Genomic DNA, 20,771 nt, shown 5'->3' with positions numbered 1-20,771 from the left:
GAACTTGATGAGAGTAATTTGAAAACATCATGGTCTTATACCCCTAAATATTTTTCAGTATATATTGCCTAAGAATGTGGCTCTGTTTCTTATTCTTTAAAAGGGGCACAGATGCTTAGCTGTGTGACATGCTCCACAGGGTTGCCGAAATCAAATAAACAATTGAAAGCACTTTCGGGGCACTTGGGTGGCTCAGTCAGTTAAACATCTGACTTTGGCTCAGGTCATAATGTCATGGTTTGTGAGGTAGAGCCCTGCGTTGGGCTGCACTGTGAACGTGGAAACTGCTTGGGATTCTCTCTCCCTCTCTGTCTGCCCCTCTCCCACTTCTGTTCTCTCTCTCTCTCTCTCTCTCTCTCCAGATAAATAAATAAACTTAAAAAAAAAAGAAAGCACTTTGGAAAGGTATACATTGTTATATAAAATCAAAGGATGTGCATTTCCTATACTGGGAACAATCCAATTACATAAAACTTCAGAGGACTCACAAGTTGTAAGTGCAGTAGAGTACAAACTAAGAAAGTCCATTGCACATGTCTGGAACAAGATGAAGACTAGAGCTAACTCAAGAGTCTCTGTGATGTGTGAGAGAAACAACAAAGATGCTCCCACACTTTGCAACATAACTTTGGAATTCTATTCCTCCTGCAAAGACTTGAATCTTTACGCTGTTTTTTACTTTAACAGTTTGCCATTTTGTGTGGTATTTTTGGTAGAGATTATGAGCATGTTTGAGAAAAGGTCACAGAAACTCAAGGGCATTTGCTGCTCAATGGCAGGACCATGAGCTCTAAGAGTTTAATAAGAGCTCAGCTTTATTTCTTCTGGTCCTCCCTTTAAGTAGTGAACATGATGACCTGCTTTATTTTCATTATAGACAACAGCTGAAATACAAATAGGAAAAAGGAAAGCATGTTTTACAGAAGAGTTCAATGTATAGGCTTAGTCGAAAATAGTATGAAACTAAGTGTTCGCATGAACCAAAGAAATAATCTTTCATAGAATCCCTTTTCGGCATTTGCTGTAATAATACGGTTTAGCTATGTGACAAACAGGTAATTATTCTGCCACATTATCTTTGCATTCTCTGCAGAATTCTTCCTTTCATCAGAAGTTGTAACACTGGTAAGTTCAATTTCTTTATAATTCCAACCAGATTTGCAATCACATTCTCCAGTGGAGTGAAATACGACCAATAACTTGAAAATATTTATAAAAATACTGCTTTTCCGGTCACATATTTCTTTCATTGCCCTAAAAATCATAATGGTTTCCTTTAGATACTTAAAACAACAACAAAAAAAGGAAATCTAGAACACGTTTTAGGAACAAAACTATTTTTCAAAAAGTCAAAGCCACACTTAAGCATTCTAAATTCATCTTTTATTTTGAATTATTAAATTGTTATTCTTTATAATACAACACGAAAAATGTAAGTTAATGACTAAGAAATACACTTATAATCCAATAATGATTGATTTCACTTCCTTTATAAATAAGTCAGTTTTCAACATAAATTATACAGATATATAATGGTATATACACTTGTGTAATTTATTAAGCTATGAAGAATATTGCTTTTAGGCTTCTCTTGGGAAAATTGCAGTACCTGAGTAAGAATTTCAAATGTTTATTTCTCAATGAGGTGACGTTTCTGAGGAAAAGCTCAACTGTTCTAATGCTACAGTTTTCCCCAATATTGAGAAAATGTGATGTTTCTTGAATCGCTTGAAGCACAGAGCAGTGAAAAAGGAGTTAGAAGACACGAGTTCTAACACTGATTACTCCACTTACTAACTCTTTAGACTCGGGCTTGTCTTCTCTCAGATTCAGCTTTATGGGGTGCAGAAATGTTTGCATACCCAAATATTTCAAATTCCGATGATTTAGCTTAAGAAACGATGTTTTGAAGGGATAATGATTACTACTGTCATCATCATTTGGGTAGGATCCTTTTAGTGTAGGTTAGAACATGCCTCTACAAAGAAAGTTCTCTATACTAACACCACATAATGTTCAGATCATCCGTAGCAACAGTGCTTGGGTATTTTTGTTAGAATGGATTTTCTGCAAGGAATATATCCAATAAATGCTTTTTCTGGTATTTGTTCCAGTCCCCAGAATTCTCGACAGTACCTGATTATTCATCATAGCATTCAGCAAGAGGGTCCATGGTCACAAACAAAACTGGGCTCATACCTTCACATTTTTGCTAGATCCTAATGTACAATAGACCTATGAACTCCCTTTGGTCCTGGTAGAATTTCACTGACATGCACTTCTTGATGAAGCCTAGCTTGTAGAAGTTTCTCTGGTAAGAATGACATTTGTGACTTTAGGCGGGTCTCTGAATACCCACCAGGCCTCAGTTTCCTCAGATGTAAAATGAAGGATTTTACTTAGATGATCTCTAAGGTATACCTCTAACCTTCTGGGTTTCTATAGTGTTTTATATATCTTTCCTGGAAAATCTGTCCCTGATTCTAAATTATTTTTTAAAACTACAAGAACAAAGATCCGGTAGGTTTGACAGAATGTGTGTTAATTTCCTTTTTCTTTTGCGTAAGTTAAAGCCTGTCATCTGACTGGCTAATTGTCCTACAACTGAGAAAGCTCCTTAGCCAAAGAATTTTTACAGTCAAATCCTACTGTAAAATTAGAGAGAGAGAGAGAGAGGGAGAGAGAGAGAAGCAGTATGATTTACTATGGAGTTTATAGGGCATTTTAATTTATGCTATGCAGTGGATAGTGGATATATTCATTCAGGTGGCACAAGTCTACATATCTGTCACTATCTCTGAAATGCTTGTCTAGCCATAATTTTACAGGTCCTTAAAAACAGAATTGTCACAAACTCCTCAGTTCAGCTCTCAACAGAATTTAATTGATAACATAGAATCCTGAGTGGCTGGCATGTGAGTGTCACCCAGCTATACAATTTCACAACTAATCAAGGAAGATGGGAATTCGAGTTGGCCTATTGTCTATTTGAATCTGTTTCTGGATGGAATCCAGCTGGCTCAAACGCAGCCCTGGAAAGTGATGTGGGCAGAAGATGGAAAAACATTTAAGCCAGAGAACCAGCACCTAAGATAGAGAATTGCCTGGCGGAGCTGTGGATTTGTTGCTGATTAGTTTGCTAAAATTTCTCAGTAACCAAAATGCAATTTTCTATCCCAATTGTCCTTAAAAAATCTATGAAGAGTAACAATAAATGCAAAATTGTACCTAATTAAGAGCTAATATTACATGACAAGATTTTAAGTGGTGACAGAGCACCTATGAGAAGTAATAGGCCTATCACTGGAATAGTTAGGGAAAGAAAGTTCCATGGAGGGAAGGGGGTTGATTTTTCTTCAAGGATGGGTGAAATCTGGAAGTTCAGAAGCATGATGAGAGGACACTGTCAGCCTGGAAAACAGTAGGAGCAAATGCTTAGGAGTGGAAGTAAGTGATGTAAATTAGCTGCTGCACCGGCTTCACGAAGAGCAGAAAGCTTATGTGGAAAGTGGGGTGGTTCTAGTGGGAAAGATTATGCAGGTCCTCGGATGCTGATATTTTATTTAGACTGGGCGCTGTAGAAAGGTGAGAGATGGCCGTTTTAGGGTAAGAGCTGACATGGTGAACCGCGTGAAAGGGAGGTCGGTTTAACAGTGGTATGTAAGTTGAGTAGGAATAAGAAAGAGACAAAGAACAGAGCTCGATTTAGAAGCATAAGGTGATGCAGAATTGAATTAAAGTCCTTCCCCTTTTCCCCCACCACACCTTCTAATTTTAAGAAGTCTGTTTTATTTATTCAGGCCTGTTTTAAGGAAGAGCAGAGTTTGCCAGTAGCCGAGAATAATGTAATCTAGGTGGGGTGGGGGGAGGGCAAAATAAAGGCAAAGAGGTGGTGGGCAGCGTGCTCCCTAAGGGCTAACTGATGTGCTCAACATCACATGGCTAGTGGTAGCCAAGCTCTAGAACCCAGACGTCCAATGTTTTTTTCCCACTGAACCACCCTGACTCTTTTTCCTAACTATAATACTACTGCCATTATTCAGCAAATTTTATTTCATTGTTAGCAACATTTGAATTCATTACTTGCTCAGCATGAAATATGATTTACCTGAACCAATGAGGCAGTCGAGTGGTGTATTCTAAGCTTCCACAGGGGTTATAACAACGGAAAAAACAATTGTAGGAACACCTCCAATTCCACTTCTGAGACTACCGTCGTGGTTGATCAGAATGGTAGATCAACAGTGAGAAACGAAATGGCTATTGAAAATAACAATTGCTATACGTGAAGCACAATACAGGGTATTTCTCTCTGTTTTTTGTCTTAATTTTTGTGTTAAAAAAAGTGACTCTGACAGAATATATTTTGACTACATTGACATTTTCCTGGCTTCCTCTCCACTTAATCTTTTTTTTTTTTTTTTTTTTACACAAGGACCACACCTCTCTATTCAATATGTCTTTGTCTCTCTGAGGCAGGTCTGGAAGTTGAACATGTAGGAGTAGAATCTTGAATTGAAGTCGGGATTTAGATGGTCTGAAATTAAGTTTAGGAATAGCAGCTCATGTTCCATACCCCAATCTCCAAGCAACAACACTAGCCCATTGACCTAAGGGGGTACCAGATGAAGAGATCTGACCTGGTATTAAGCTTGGCAGCTAAGCCCAACTTTTGTGCTTGCGGCAGATGACGTTTATTGATCTAACTGTGGCGCTTGTGTATTATATCTTTTCCCCTTGGTTCATTAAACGGGATGTCTCATGAAGTACCAATTAAATCATTAGCCATTAATAGCTTTCAAATATAAACTGGCTCATACCAATTAGACCATCATGCATGGCAACCGTGAATGAGAAATGGATTACAGGTGCTGTTACTTAGGCTGGCATTTCTCCCATAGGAACCAGGGAACATGGTTCAGAAAACTCAGTTGAGTAAAATAAAACAGGCCAAAGTCTTCATTAAAAACTTGAATAGCACCCAAGTCTCTTTTGAGGAACCGAAATGCTGTCACGTCTCCACAGGTCAATGCTATTCCCACTTATTTCTAGTAATAAGACTACATTTTAATTCTAAATCTTGCTGACTCAAGTAGTGTATTCTTTCAATCATGCTGCCCCCCAACATCTAGTGCCAGAGTTTGAAATGGAAAATACAGTTTTCTATTTCTAATAAAATTACACCTAATCCTGGAAACTATGCCCTGATTTAGTACAAAGAAGTGACTAAAACTCTTATTATTTTGAAGAGGATCTTATTACGACGTATGTGGCTGAAACAAATAAAATAAAAGGGCAAAGGAAGAGGGGATAGAAAGAAAAGCAGGGGATGGGGAAACCTATCCCAAACCTTAAAACTAAGAATGATTTGTCTTTACGGTGAATGAAGAAGGGAGTGTCTATACCGTTTGTAAAATAAGTCATTCATACATTCTGCGAAGAGGTTGTCCAACTCTTCTACGGTGGAATTTAAAGGTTTATGGACAGAAGCAACTCAAATATTTCATTTCTTCTTGCCTCTAGATTCCCTTTTAATTATATGTCCCTCTCCATCAGCATTTTCTTAGTTGGAAGAAGAGAATTATAGGTATTCTGTAGAGGTAGTTTGTTATTCTGACTTGAAAATTTATTACGTCCCCAGAGTTTAAGAACACTAGACTTGTTATTTGGCCAACCATTTTCTTAACCTGAGAGAAGATCCTTTTGATCCAAGGAGGAATATGTTATTAAGAAAAATCACAGTTGTGCATTCCATCTTATGTATCATTGATGATCAGGAAATTCGATTTCATGTTTAAATTATAAAGTATTATAAAGTTATCCCAGGCATAGTTATCAGTTTACAGATAACAGAGAAACATTTATTCCACAACGACCATTGTTACTTTGGAAATTTAGAGTGCTGCAAAATGGAAATTCTACTTTCAGCACCCCCATTTTCTTATGTGGTGTCACCATTCCCCTGTTCCCTGGCTTTGATACATCAGTGTCACCTTTGTCACTTGTCCTCTATTTGACCAATCACCAAGTTGTTGATGCTGTTATTTTATCTCTTCATAATGTTTCCTACACCCATCCTTTCTTCATTCTCAACATCGTCACTGGGACTGGGCAACATTTTTTTTGTTTGTTTTGACCTTTGGTCTTTGTCTTGTTCCAATTGTCTTGTTGTCTCTCTTCTCTCTTTCTCTTTCTCACTTCCTCCATTCTTGAAAAGCCTATTGCTTAAACTTCCTAAGGTACATTTTAACTATAAAGTTCAACTTGTATACTTGAGATGTTGTGACACATCTAGAATCTAGCTTAATGTAGCTCTGACGTGACATGCTTAATACAGAAGACAGAGAGTAGAGGCATCAGAGGACCACACTCTACTCTTCTTCTCTCTTCTTTCCCTCTATCACTCCTCTTTTCTCCCTCTCTCCCTTCCCTTCTTCCTTCTCCTCTTTGTCTAGTGCCCTCCTTCATTGTATTCCCAAAGCGCATCTATACAAATGCTCTGGTTCAAAATGCTGTGTCTTGATTTGAAAATGACATACCTGGCTTAAGTCCAAGTCCTTGCTGAAGAGGAGCTTTCCACCATCTTGGAAAGATACAGCCCTGGGAACGCTTACTGTGGTAAAGCCCTGTGTTAAGCATCTTACTTTCATTATCTCACTTAACCTTTATAACAACCCTTTGTGGTAACCATATCTCCATTTTATAGAAAAGGAAACTGAATGAAAGAGAGGGTCAATAGGCCCCACACAGTTTGTAAAGGATAGAGAAGATTCACTGCTCTGATTCATCTGCTTATGATCTGGAGCAAAGTCTTGCCCAGCTAAGGTTCCCATTCCTCCAATAGGGGGCTCTGTTGATGTCCTTTTTATTGTATTAGACCTTAACAAGGGGTATTTAATCACCACATTCTTTGCATTACTATTAAATAGTTGCTTGTGTGCATGTCTCCCCTCACAGCTAAATTAGATATTCCTTCAGGGCAAGGATGGTGTCCTTTATTATTTTGCATTCCTCTCCACGTTGGGACAGAAATGCACAGGAAGCTCTCAAATACATACAGAATAGACAAATTAACAAATCGATGGAGCTTTCTTAAGTCTGTTCCTTTTGGCTCTATTTAGATTCTATTTAGAAGGCACATTGTGGCCATTCCTTAGGGCATCAACTCAACGGCTAAAAAGTAGTTTAAGCTGTTTGACATTGAGTATATCCCCCAAATCTCTTTTACTAAGTATAGATATTATATACGAAAAAGATGGTGATAACACATGTGGAGACTTTAGGTGTCTCAAATAACAAATATTACATCACCTACGCTTTTATTCATCTGCTATATTCAGAACACTTCTTTTTCTTAGCAGCATGAAGCTTTCAAGAGGAAAAAAGAATCACATGATTTGCAGGGGCCTCTTTGCTGGGATGCACTTCTTATACATGAAAGTTAAAAAGCTAAAGTTTCAAGAATATCTGGATGCAATGCCAAGCACATCTGTTTACTCAGAACTTCTATTCAGGGGAAGATTGATTATTGGCAGGTGAAGGTTAAGGGGGAAGCTTTAAACTGGCAGGAAGTCTATTCAGAGGACATGTTACATTATAGAGAGGTGATTTTGGTGCTAAGCCATATTAGTGATATGAGTTTGAAGATAATATCCACAGGTGCATGCTTCTAAATTAATTTAATAAATGCACACTTGGCATGCAGTTAATCTTTTCTCACCATGACTCTGGTATAGCTGATATCTTAGAAGAGTCTAACTTTCAGTTTTATTTTAAATTACTATAGCAGGTGTTATACCAACATAACGTGAGCTACAATGACAAACCACAAAATTGGACAATAGACAAAACTCTCTGTAATTCAGATCTCTATTTTGTTTATTAGGAGTGTTCTAGTATATTGCTCAGAAAACTGGGACAGCTCTTAGGCTGGTATGTTTCGGGCTTCTTTCATCAAGGGAATGGATTCAGAGGGATTTTCTTGAGTTCTTGAGACAAACTTGGGTTTTTTATGAAGTGAAAAAGTTCATAGAGTATTAGCTTTATTCACAGATGGGGAGAACTGTAACACAAGTCATAAAAAAACTAGTCAGGGTTTCAGTTCATTGTAGCAACAGAACTAGTATCTAGAAACAGCAATCTGTAGCCGAACTAAAGATCTGGGCAATGCCAATGACAACAAATCGATTAAAACTGAGAACACAACAGAAGCAAAAATATGTGAAGGTAGGTAAAAATCTATGTCAGAGCCAGTAGCTCACGAACAGAAGAGTCAATGACGGTAGTTTTATAACGTACTCGGATATGTGAGAAAACAAGTCCCCGTCTGACTAATGGTACTCTTCCTCTTACAAAAATGTCGAGGCTTGCTCATGTGTTTACTACCCAGATGAACGTTAGAATCCGTATTTTACTTTTAAGCAGAGTCATCCGGGCTCTTGTCGGTTCCTGAACTCTGTTCCCACCACCAGCCATCTAACCTTGTGTGAAAATTTGATTAGTGTCACACAAAATGTGGAGATTAATTTTGGGACACTTTACGTCCTACAATGAATTTTCTTTTTTCTTTTCTTTTCTTTGTGTTTTTTTTTTTTTTTTTTTTACTCAGAATCACAGTGTGTCTGTTCATTTCTTCAGCCTAGCAATTTAACATCAGTCTCACCCACTACAGTTAAGTGGTGACATGTCCCAGTCCCTGGGATTCACATTTTAAAACATGAAGAAATATGTCTCACAGATTTGTATCTCTGTGGTTATAAAGAAAATCAGAGTATAAGAAAAAGTCCTACCTTTGAAGGTGAAGTAGAGACCTCCATTTTTTTTTTAATTAACAAGGTTTAACACATTGTTGTGCAGTAGTACAAAGATCATATACTTTGGGGGCAGAGGGAGCTAGTTTAACTGAAGCAGCCGAGACGAAGTCAAGCAACATAACTGTTAATGAAAGTTCTATGCACGTGTTTACCGGGGACAGGGAGGGATCTCCAGAAAGGCCTCCTTGGCCTTTATGCTAGAGGAGTTTCTTTCCTCTCCCTGGCCTGGGGCAGGTGCACACCAGATGATCAGGCTTGGAAAGAATATCCTTTGATGTATCCCAAGATCCTGAAAACTGAAATTGAATGACCAGTGTCCACAGATATGTTTGGGAGGTGGCATTCAGTGCTTTGTTAGACAATATCTCAGTGAGCTGCCCTTCTGGGGAAAGGACACAGAGAGTAGGCTCGATGTTTGATGGTGGGTGCAGTTTGGGAAGAGAACCGAGCTCAGGCTGATTGCTTCCAGCGTTTTGTTAAATTTGCTTTGGAGGTGAAGGACAGCAAAGGTCCAAGCCCCTGGTTTTGTCTAAATGGTATCTCGCTTTACCAATTACTTCTGGAAGCTTGACCTGACTCCTACAATGTTTTGCCAAGTTATTATTTCTTTCTAAATAGTGGGCCAGAAGGAAGGAAGAGGAGCACATGACCCTTTGGTGAATTCCACTCCCTGCTGGGGTCCACCGCTCGGACCCTTTGTTCCCCCAGCGCTGCAGCCCAGTGCCTGCTCTTTATTATCCTTTAATGCAGGACCCAGGACTCTGCTCCTCCCTGCAAAGTGTATTCAACTGTCACCATTGTCCCCACAGATCCATTAACTCAGTTGCTCCATGCCAAAAGCAGCCACCCCTCCGTCTCCCTCTCCTACTTCCTCTGCCCTCCCTCTGTCTCCCTCTCCTTGCCCTCTCCTTCTCTCCCCACCTCTCCCTGCCCCTGCTTTTGGTGAGAGTCTTACTCTCTTGATCTTTCTTCCCCTTCCCCCCCTGCTTTTGGTGGCAGAAAAGGCTACCTACAGACACACCGTAAATACATAAAATCAATGACTAACATAACTGAGATGAACACATTCACGCATCCTGGATCTATATCTGTGTACGCACCTATCAACCTCCTTTCTCTCCCATTTATTGCACATGCGCCAAGCCAGCGCTTTGTGTGTTTTCTCCACAACATCCTCAAGGTAAGTACTTCTGACTCTGTTTTACAGAGGAGGGGGCTGAAAGGCAAGTCACCGTCCAAGGCCACTCAGCTACTGAGCGATGGTCCCTGGATTAGAACACAAGTCCACCTGAACTGAAGACTGTACTCTCCCGCTTTCAAAATCATAGTTGAAATTTTATACCATGAGGGGCAGCTAATAGATGTAATTCCTACCATAGTTACAGAAAGCTGAAATAGATGGAGATTTGTCATTGTAATACTCAAACTTCATTTGGGGCAATAATTTTGCATTCTGTTTATGTGGAATTTGTTCTAAGCTACCCCAAAATACAACCACTCAAGTGTCATCATTTTGTTTTTCTTCTCTCTCACGGGGGGAGAAGACTCTTAGAGCTGGCAAACAGCTCTAAAGTGGGGTAACCAGAGAGAAAAGTGACTTGGATGTTTGAATGTCCCTGTGAACTAGTCAACACACAACTATTAGTGTCTTCCGTGGGAAATACAGGTAGATCAAGCCAGTCCCTGTCTTAGGAGACCTCCCCCTTCCTGAGGAGTCAAGAGAAAAATGGCAAAATAGAAAACAAGATAAAATCAAGGCGGTTGTGCTAAGTGCAACCCATACATAACGAATGGTCAGCTTCAAGGGAAGGAAAACATCCCTGGGAGATGTGGTAATCAGTGGAGGCTTCTTGGAAGAGATGGGACTTAAGCTGACAGTTTTGAAGGATGAAGTTAGAGAGATGATGTGTGTTCTACACAGTCTCACAAACATAGAACCCGAAGGAACAGTGCCCGTGAGGGCAGACCCTCATTTTGCAGACAAGCTAGCAAAGTAGAGTGGTTGCGGTAAGAGAAGAGACCAGGAAGCAGGGATGGGGGGTGGGGATGGGGTTGGTGTTGGGGGCTGGGGGGTGAGTTGAACTGGCCACTTGGGCTGCAGGGAAAAGGAGGTTTGGCTTGTACTTCTGTAAGGATTTGGTGGAAGACGCTGTCAGAAAGTTGGGACCAAGGAACAGATGGCCAGCATGTCATGTGAACTTCATTCTGTGAGTAATGAGGGTCCATGTAGTAGTTCTCAGCTCAGAAATGCTTTGATGGAAGCAGAGTTTTAGGAAGCTCAGTCTGGACCGGTGGATGGAAGAGGGAAATGGAGGCAGGCGGACCAGATAAGAGGCTGTTGTAACGATCCACGTGTGTGATGCAATCATTGTACTGGAGCGGTGGCTGTGGGCCAGATGTGGGAGATGTTTTAAAGGAAGGACTCACAGAATTTGACGACAGATTAGCTACGGGGGTGAGGGGGCTATTAGAGAGAAAAAAAAAAACCCAACAGGCTAATTCCCCTCCTTCCTAGCATATTGAGATAGAATTGAAAATATTTTAAATAGGAAACACATTTCAGGACAAACTTTTTCCAAAAATATCTTCTTTCAAACGCCTCCCCCTGCCAGGGATCTAACCTAAAGTAAAGGTAAATTTACCATATGACCATAGAATTAATTTCATACATGGGCTTCTTTTCCCTCAAAGTCAATAATGGTGATAAAAATAATAATCTATTTAGAGTCAGCGCCTTAAACATTTTAATCCCCTTAAACATACTCCACACTCTCTACACAAAAATATTGTACAGGGAAAAAAGAACCAGATGTCCTGACCTGACCCACTGGTTGGCCTCAACCACATGGCAATGGGTGGAAAAGCTTAATACTCAGTGTCACAAAACTTGCTTTATAGATTCGTAATGTGTAAACCATTTTAAGTCTAAAATACAAAGGAAGCAAGCCCCTATGCATTCCCATATGGATATATAATTAGGAAAGGAAATGCAAAGTGTCACTCTTGACACTTGTCTCTACTATTAACTATTACAATGGAAATGACCACAACAATCTGCCCGCAGTCACATAAATTTCCTTAGAAGTGAACAGAGAGGAGCCCTTTTAGTTCTTTGATGAAGGTTCCCACTCACAACTTAGCATGAGCTCAGTGAATATTTGGATTGATGTATGTTAGTTTTCCACTCGACCATAAAAATGGATTTTGCAACTTACTGAATCAAGCTTTCAGATGGCTTTTCGCCTCTGAGATTCGTCACCTGACTGCGTGCCTAGATAGCAGGATGCATCAATAGTGCCAGTGGAGATCTGCACCCCCCCCCGGGCCCCCCCCCCAAAATCTGTTCCCCTTCACCGGGAGGGACTGCCTTGGTGCTCAAACACTTTTACAGCTGTTGCAATACTGATGGGAACTTCATGTGTGTTACCGGTGCAAGTGCTGTCAGGAAGAAACCAAATGTCAAACGGAGGTATGTAGAAGTCACCATAAATATGTCTCTGAATGTTTACCATCTGGAACCGTAGATTTAGATTTTGACAAGCAACTGGGTTTGCCCCGTAGGCACTGTCTTCTAAGCAGAGCCTCTTAGCTGTGCTAAGTAACTTCATCGTACTTTAGCCTTGTTGGGGGGATGGACACACCACTTTGCCTTCTCAAGGTGTGAATTTATTATTTCTCAACATTCCCTTTTTTGCTTCCATCCCGCCTAATCCTGCCTGCAATGGGCTTTTGGGGGGGGGGCGGGTTTCTTCCATATTGTCAAAGTCCTGGGCAGGCAGCCTGGTGGTCAGTCTGCGACATTAGCGACATATGCTTGTGGGGCTCCATGGCTAAATGAAACTTGCCTTTGTTAGATGCCATCACACTCATCTCCATCCTGTGAGCAGAAACTTTACTTTCTTCTGAAATACTTCCGTGAGAGTGGAAAATGGCATTGGTGGTCAGCACGATACCTGCTACATGCCGTGCGCGTAGTCCTAATCCTAACACAACCCCAGATATCAGTTTGCCTTTCTGTCTTTATTTTTCTAAGCCCCGGTTCCATTGTAAAGCCAAAGTGGAATGACTGGAATTCCAGAAGACTTCAGCTTATGAACTTAGTCCTATTCGGGTTATGTAATATTGGGAACCGGATAATACTCAGTCGTCATAGCTGCCTGCTTATTTATGAGGATAATTTCGCACTGAAGGGCTTTGAGACCAGAGAACACTGTGAATAACAACTACACACCATGCTGAAGCGTTGTTTTAATCAGAACTTTTAAAAAAGAAGATGAAATAATATCAACTGGCTGCAAAAAAAAAAAATGTATAATGCAACCTGAAACATAATTTTACAAGCATCTTTAGGCAGTTGAATGAGTACAAAAATCACAAAGCACTAGCCATAAATCCTGCTGTTCAGCCTATTAAACAGCTCCCATTTCAGAATAGCTTATATACAGTATTATTCATCAGATTTCTCACCTGCAGAGGGTAAGGACAGTGTTGGGTTTCTCTACCAAATGTGAGGGTCCGGTAGACACAAGAACTCTTGAGCACCACAGGTATACGGACATGAACGTAGGAGGGCAAGTCTGTTAGAGTGCAGAAGAAGTAACTCATTGACTCCCCTAGCTCGGCCAAAAATTTTAAAAATGAAAATTTTATTTTTTGATCCCTGTAAAAATAAGGCGTCAGTTTGAAAGGCCTTTTTTATGCCACACACTAAACGTAGTGTATAAACCCCATTGTTACATTCGGCTCAACTTAATTTTGGTGGGTGCTTTTGGCAGACTGGTCCCATTAATAGCTACTCACATAGATGATGGCAACTCATTTTCTGTTGCTCCGGCACCGGATGACCATTCATTTCCAGTGACTAATTTATAATTAAAGCCTTTTTTTTTTTCAATGTTTGTTTATAACCCAGCCAGAAAATCTATTTCCATTTAATTAACACTTCAGATAGCCTGTTTGAAACCTATAAATGTCGTGACTTTAATGATCCATCACAGAGATGCTACTTTAGTTTTCAATGACTTGTAAAACTTTCACAAACAGATCTGCAAATGAATTCCCTCCATCTGCTTCCCTGCAGCTGCAAGAGGGATAAACTCCGTTTAAAGAGCATTTTCCTACTTCCTCCTTTTCTGCTTTTCTTCCAGCTCTGAGCATTTCTGTTTTAAAGCCGATCTATCAGCTGCTCAGAGGGCAGCCTCTTCTCTCAAGGAGTTTTCAGTCGCCAAATTGTGTTAAAAAACACTTGGGTCCGTCATAAATCAGACATAATGCACGTTTTAAAAATCGGGCAAGGAAGCATTTCCACCTCTGCCGGCAACTCAGTAATAGACTCTTACGGGGAGCTTTATAAAGTGAGGCGTAAAATGCAACAGTTCGAAAGTGAATTTTAATTCTGAAAGCTAAAATAAATGCTCTCTCGGCCTGACGCGTCCTTTATGAACAATCCGTAGCTCCCGCTTCGGGTAGGTAAGGAGGGCATTAGAGAGTACGAATGCCGCTCCAGAAGGCGTTTTCTCAGCTACACCTTCAAGAGCAAGGCATGGGGAGTGTTCGCTCTATAAAGACAGCCAAGCACCCAGCTCCTCACTGTTATCTGTCCACCGTACAATAGCAGCATTGATAGGAGAGCAACAACTGGCTTTGACAAGTGTGCTGTGCTAGCATTCCATTCAAAACTATGTTCAGAGAGAGAGGGAGAGAGAGAGAGAGAGAGGGAGGGAGGGAGGGAGGGAGGGAGGGAGAGAAGCATTCAATGTCTTTTACTTTACCTGAAAAAACTGCCTTTCTTGTGGCTGCAGCAAATGAATTCCTCCTCTGCTTCCAAAGGCAAAGTAGCTCTCTTGCCCGCAACTCTCACTTGGAGAAGACCACACAGCTCCAGCAAGACAGCCTCCCTGCTCCTAATCCCCACTCGAATGTGATGACACACACTAACCCCAACCATCTGGTGAAACACGTCCTCAAGCACTCAGCACGGTGGTGTGTCAAGACGGGCTGCCCAATCCAATTGCTGGGGCTGGGTGTCTCTCACCGACTGGAGGCTGAGGGCAGGACTGAAACTGGAGGTCTGAGAACTCCCAGTCAAGTAACCTGAGATTTCAGAGAGAAAGGACGGCTATAAAGAGGGGAGGAGTGGGAGGTGCTAAAGAGAAGGTGGAGGGAATGAATTATTCTGGTGGCCAGTTGTGCGTTACTTTTCACAACTCCTTGTGCTCCCCCGGGGATGACTGGGACCCTCCCGGGGATGCACTGAAACACTAAAAACCTTTTCCTGGCCAACCTAGCGAGGGCAATCTTCTCAGTGAGGCACCCTCCCCGCACGCACCACCACCACCCCCAGGAGAGAAAAGATTCATCCTGCCATACTGATAAAGTGTTAATGTAGGAGCAGTTTGCACTGAAATGTGACATCTGCATTTTGAGATCTAAACTCCTACCTTCCTTTGATTAGATCATGGCTGCCTCCAACATTCCAGGGAGAAAAGGGGTGGGGGCACAGGGCTAAGAGCAGAAACTTGTCTATTCCCACGTACGGCTCTTCACCATTTGCCACGGGCTGAACTTCAGAAATAGTCCACGAAAATCATTTTAGTTTCTACTCATGTAAAATAGCACGCACCCCCATAGATGAAGGTGGCTTTTTTAATCACTTGCTGCTTTCACAGACATCTCTTTGTAAAAGCACTTGGTACTAGAGGGCTGCACTCTGTCATTGATTATTTTTATTGGCTTCTAGTTAATTGCACTTATAATGTCCATATAGCTCAAGCAGCTCATTAACAATTTTGCTTTGAAATGTTTTCAATTTTTGGTCATTTCAATGTCTCTTTCTTATGTGCATTTCTTTCTTACTTTCTTTTCTTTTTTCTCTTTCTTTTTTCTTTCCTTTTTTTTTTTTTTTTGAGTTCTCTGAACTGTTTTTACAGACCTAATTACTTTGATAGCAGTCTGAACCAGAAAATGGCTATACTTGTTACAGTGCTTTAAGGACATATCTGGCAATAAATTAATTGCTACAAATCTCACCATTTAAAATATGCCATCAGACTTCTAAGGAATTTTGATAATCTGAAAAGGAAAATAGGAGTTTGAAATATTAGCAACTCCCTGACAGTGTCTGTGGGGAGCCAACATTTTAAATATTGCACCTTTTGAATTTCTTTGAACAGGGATGGGTGTGCTGGCATAAAAACCAGACAAAAAACCAAACCAAAACAAAACAACAAACTTTAGACTTACCCAAAGCATTAAAATCTAGACTACAACTGGCTATCTCACGTTTGGAATGCCAGCATCGCAAAGAGAATTATTTTAATAACTAGCAAAATTGACTTGACTGGCTTGTTTTTTTCCAGGAGTTTTTAATGTGATATTATATTCAGATACTTAAAAATTGCTCTTGGTGGAATGTTTTGAAGTACAGAATTAAGAACTATAATTTTCAGATTGTGATTTTTTTTTTTCTGTAACTGGGCTGTAGAAAAGATGAGGGGAAAAAAAAGAATTAGAGGTCGGAGTTCTGATTCATTTGCTTAATTTCTTCCCAGAAGTGATTATGAGGTGTGTGTTTCACAATATATACTATATGTACTAAACCACTACTCCTAATCAGCTAAATCCAGATACATAATCAACACAGAAGCCTTCAACAATGGCAAGTGGCACCACAGGGCTAAGACTTCCCTTGGGCACCATAAAAATTTTAACAGTGGCAATTATTGCGAGGCAATTTTTTTCATTAAAAAAATTTTTTTTTCTTTTGGTTAATCCATCCAGACTCATGTCTGAAAATCTGGATTACCTCCACTGCATAGATTTTGAAGGCCCTGGAGACATTATTAAGGTAGTTTGCATTCTCTTAAACTGTAATTGAGTTACAAAAGTAAAACCTAAGAAACTATAAAGGTGTTGAATCATGTTTTATCAACCCTGTGCTTGTAACACACCTTCTGTAAGACATTCCCAAGTGATCCTGGCTCTGACCCACATTATTGTTGAAAGTGCCTTTTAACACAAACATTTTTATTCTGTTCTTGATTGTAAATCTTTTCATTAATTCCCAGCTACGATTTCCATTTTATTGATAACTTCAGCTATTTATACTGCTTAAAACTTGCTGCCAAATAAGAAAATACAAGTTGAGCCATCACTCCTGCTCATTTGCTATGAACCTAATTCTTGCTCTGTGCAGTGTCCGTAAACATCACCTTTCAAAAGTATCATAACATGAGTCTACAAGGACACATTTTTCTTTGGTTGATGCTCTGAAATGCTTTTGTTAAAGAAAATCAACTCAAACAAAAACCTGAAGCCGGTGCTGTAGGATAAGGTCCCAGCTTCCCTCTCCCTCTAGCCCGGTTCAGTGCTCAGCAGAGCGTCAGTTTAGAAGTTAAGAATTTTCCATTACCTCTCTTCCTTTCTCCTTGCCATCTGCAAACAGTTTATTTTTTAAGGAAAAAAAAAAGTGAAATTGATTCTGTTTTGAAAGATCTAAACCTAAAATACGGCACATTCTGGAAGATGACAGTCAGCATTTGAATGTGATGTTGATCAGGGTGAGGTTGTGTGCAGGGCGATTGGCTTCCTCGTAAGAATTAAGTCAGGACACTCCTAAAATGAGAGATTAATTGTAGGTAACGGTGATATTGAAAAATAGCCCCTCCTATTCTGTTCCCACAGTTAAAATGTCCCTTTACTTATTAGCTCCAATTAGTTTCCATGGTAACCGACCAGCCCTTGTAAACCCGCACTCGGAGCTCCACTCATCTTTGTCTAGACTGAGCTCGCCACCCTTCTTCCTCCACAGATGGCAGTTTAGCTGGGTCTATATCTATATTCATATCTCTCATGCACACATCACCGGCACACGAGTGCCCACATCACTTTATGACCAGTACAGTGGTGGCCACGGGAGGATGGAAATGGCATTTGGTCCCCGAGCTACAACGTGTGCATCCACCGCCACACTAATTTTTCCCCCTCTTGGTTATTGTTTCTTCCAGCCTTGTTCTATTATCAGCTGTTTGCTGCTTGTAATTTCTTTTCAGGGAAGCCAATACAGTATAATAAAAACCTCATTAAACAGAAACACCTATCAGCCTCAGAGAAAGGCCTAAACTACCCCTTTTTGTTTAAAGAATCATTAAAGTGAAAAAGAAAAACCACTTGTTTGTCATGCTTGAAGAAAAGAAAACAAAGCCAACAGAAAGGTTTACCAAGCCAGGGGGCTAATACGAAGATTTAGTGCACTTAAGACACCACGGTGCTTTTCCCCCTGGTGCTGCCAGTTGGCCAAGAATCCCAACAGAAGCATAGTAAACAAATCATCAGTGGGGCTGAGAGGGCCGGCGGCTCCACTCACTTGGCGGGAAGAAAGGTAACTGGGTCCTGAGGAATCCTGGCTGTCACAGGCTGCCCTGTGCCACGGGGCTGGGAGCAAGCGATGCTGTTGGAGTCCCCAGAGGTTAGTGTGACCACAGAGGAATCTGATGGGGGGGTGGGGGGAGAGCTATCAGCAAACACTTGGAATTGCGAGAACGCGGAAAGTCATAAGCTCATGTACTTTGTGCTGATTTTACTTCTTTGGACATAACTTGAATTCTGTATTATGCTGAGGTAAACCATAAGAATTGGGAAGCCTCCAGCTGAGGAGCCAATCTTCTGTGACGGCCAGGTATAATCTCTGTAAGAGAAAGTCAAAAGGGTAGCTAGCATTGGATCTCTTTTTTTTCCTATTACCTCTGCTAACCATCATCTTCCCAGCACCTATTTTGGCATACAAATAATGACTGAAAGAATAAGATTCCCCGATGCTGGTGAAATGTTTTATTCTCAAAATGGTTTCTGAAGTTGGCTTTGAGGTCATCTGTAAGTATCAGAAAAGAAAAAGTTCTGATCACCAATGCTTAATCTGATGGGATGTGTGAATCTGTGAAGCTCCCTTTCTTTGACGGTAACACTGCCTTGGGTTTTTTCCTTTGAAGCAAATGACAAATGTCGTCTAAAGGCCCACCGTGCTAGCAATATGTGTGTGACAACTAGCCCATTACTATTCATATCATATGAAGTGTCTGTAGATGCAGAATAAATCTTCTAATTTGGAACATCCTGCACTCAGGGCTACCCAGCTTCAGACGGTGACTTATTCTTCAACTATACTTCACTGCCTTTAGTCACATTGAAGCAAATCACTCTCAGAGAGAAGACACGATTGCTTGTTAAATGAAGTCACGTGCTACGCAACAAGCATCCAAGTTGCTCATGTTTTCAGTGACTGCACGGCTATATCGGAGGTGGCACTGGAGCCAGTGGTAGCTTTCAAGCCAGACAAATGGTTTCATCACTGAGGGGAAGTTCTCTCCCGGAAGCACAAGCCTGCCTATGCCGAAAAGGGATATGTAGCTACCCTGCAAATCATTTGGGGAGGCTGAAATGAGGCGCTAAACCATTTAGGACAAAACAGTAACCCTCAAATGGGATAATTTGGTGAAATGGAGTGGATTCAATGATAAATGCAGAAAGGATGCAAAACATTTTTACAAATCTCTTTTAAACCCATCTTGTAGAAATTGGTACTTGAGTATTGGGTATTAGTCCTCATTGGAACAGATAAATAAGTTTAGGAGACATAATATAAGGAAGTATGGGTATCCAGTGAGAAGAAAATGTGACTTTCAGCAATACAAATCTGGAAGAAAGGGTGGAGGGTGTTTCAGATGGAGTTTATCCTAAACCCAATGAGTCAAATAATGATCTTTCATTTGTAATATGAACATTCCTGAGTTAAGGTATGTAGCAGGGAAAAAAGGTAGAAAACTGGAAGCAGGGATAGACATGAGAAAAGTGAAGCTCAGGGAGGATCAGGCTAATGTCCAAGTCATTGGTGGACAGGGAATGAACCCCAAGATTCAATCTATCAGATCGTGTATTTTTCTCTCAATAGCAACATGCACTTTTATTAGGAACAAAATTAAGAACGGCGAAGATTGTCTTAAACTGGAGTGATTATGTTTCATTGGTGTTGCATTACAGAATTTGACAAGTTGCTGTGAGTTCAGAAGCATAAAATATCTTTGTCCATGCAGCATTTCTTCTTTAAGCCACTATAGTGGCTTAGCTGAGAAATGTCAGGCAAATGTAATTGTAAACGCAGCACAGCTCTTCTTAACAATTATTGGATAATATAATTTTTCTTGTGGCCCTGCTTTATTGTAAAAAGTGGGCTAGATCCAGGGCACATATCATCTAACTTTCTTACTTCCATGTATTTTTTTTTCAATATATAAGATTAAAAATTTGGGAATATCTGAGTGAGATTCACGTTATATTAATTTTGAAAGAAATGGACATCAGACCCCGAACTGAGAATTTTCCTAACTAGGGCCATACGGCAGTCCCTATGTCCCTGTTATTTGCCCAATGTCTAGGAAATTAATGAAGAGGGACCGTAAAACCTTGGTCTGCGAGCATAATTTGTTCCCGAAACATGCTTGTGATCCAAAGCACTTGTATATCAAAGAGAATTTCCCCATGAGAAATAACAGAAGCTCAGATGATTCGTTCCACAACCCTAGAATATTCATATAAAAATGATTACAGTACTGTAATATAACACAAAGTAATAAAGAAAATACAAAATAAAGAGAAAAATAAATTAACCTGCACTTACTTTTGAAAACTTTTCTGGCTATTGTGAGGGAGACAAGAGAAAGGAGGGGTATCGTGTAGGACGACTTTCACTGTCACTAACAGAATCACTGCTATCTATTGGCTCAATGGAATCTTTTTCTGCATGGGGGCCATCGTATATACTCACATGGATGTTGACTACAATACAGTATTAATAAACTCTTGTCATCTACTGTATTTAATGTAACTGGCAATAAGGCAGCAGAGGAAAGGGCCTATATCTGCAGGCAGCCTGACCTAGTATGAAGGAAACATTCCTAAGCTTTC

The 20,771-nt window shown here is 40.4% G+C and overlaps 1 protein-coding gene and 1 long non-coding RNA gene across 5 annotated transcripts in view; one reads left to right on the top strand and one right to left on the bottom strand.

The window, feature by feature from the left end:
* SULF1 (sulfatase 1) overlaps positions 1-14,904 on the bottom strand; it is a 178,788-nt gene extending 163,884 nt beyond the window's left edge. For 3 of the 4 annotated variants that reach the window (XM_043601167.1, XM_043601168.1, XM_043601170.1), the window contains exon 1: positions 14,585-14,903. The gene's annotated coding sequence lies outside the window, so the exon portion shown is untranslated. Of the gene's footprint in view, positions 1-14,584 lie in introns of all 4 variants that reach the window. The other variant, XM_043601166.1, reaches the window with a different exon arrangement.
* On the top strand, positions 46-20,373 carry LOC122495471. The gene is made up of 3 exons (XR_006300470.1): positions 46-57; positions 3,655-3,664; positions 20,258-20,373. It is a non-coding gene; the product is annotated as an uncharacterized LOC122495471 (long non-coding RNA).
* Positions 20,374-20,771: the final 398 nt, after the last annotated feature.

The sequence above is a fragment of the Prionailurus bengalensis genome, chromosome F2 (assembly GCF_016509475.1).
Source record: "Prionailurus bengalensis isolate Pbe53 chromosome F2, Fcat_Pben_1.1_paternal_pri, whole genome shotgun sequence".
NCBI classification, from domain to species: domain Eukaryota; kingdom Metazoa; phylum Chordata; class Mammalia; order Carnivora; family Felidae; genus Prionailurus; species Prionailurus bengalensis.
The sequence above is the reverse complement of the archived record's forward strand: the minus strand, read 5'-3'. Positions and strand labels throughout refer to the sequence as shown.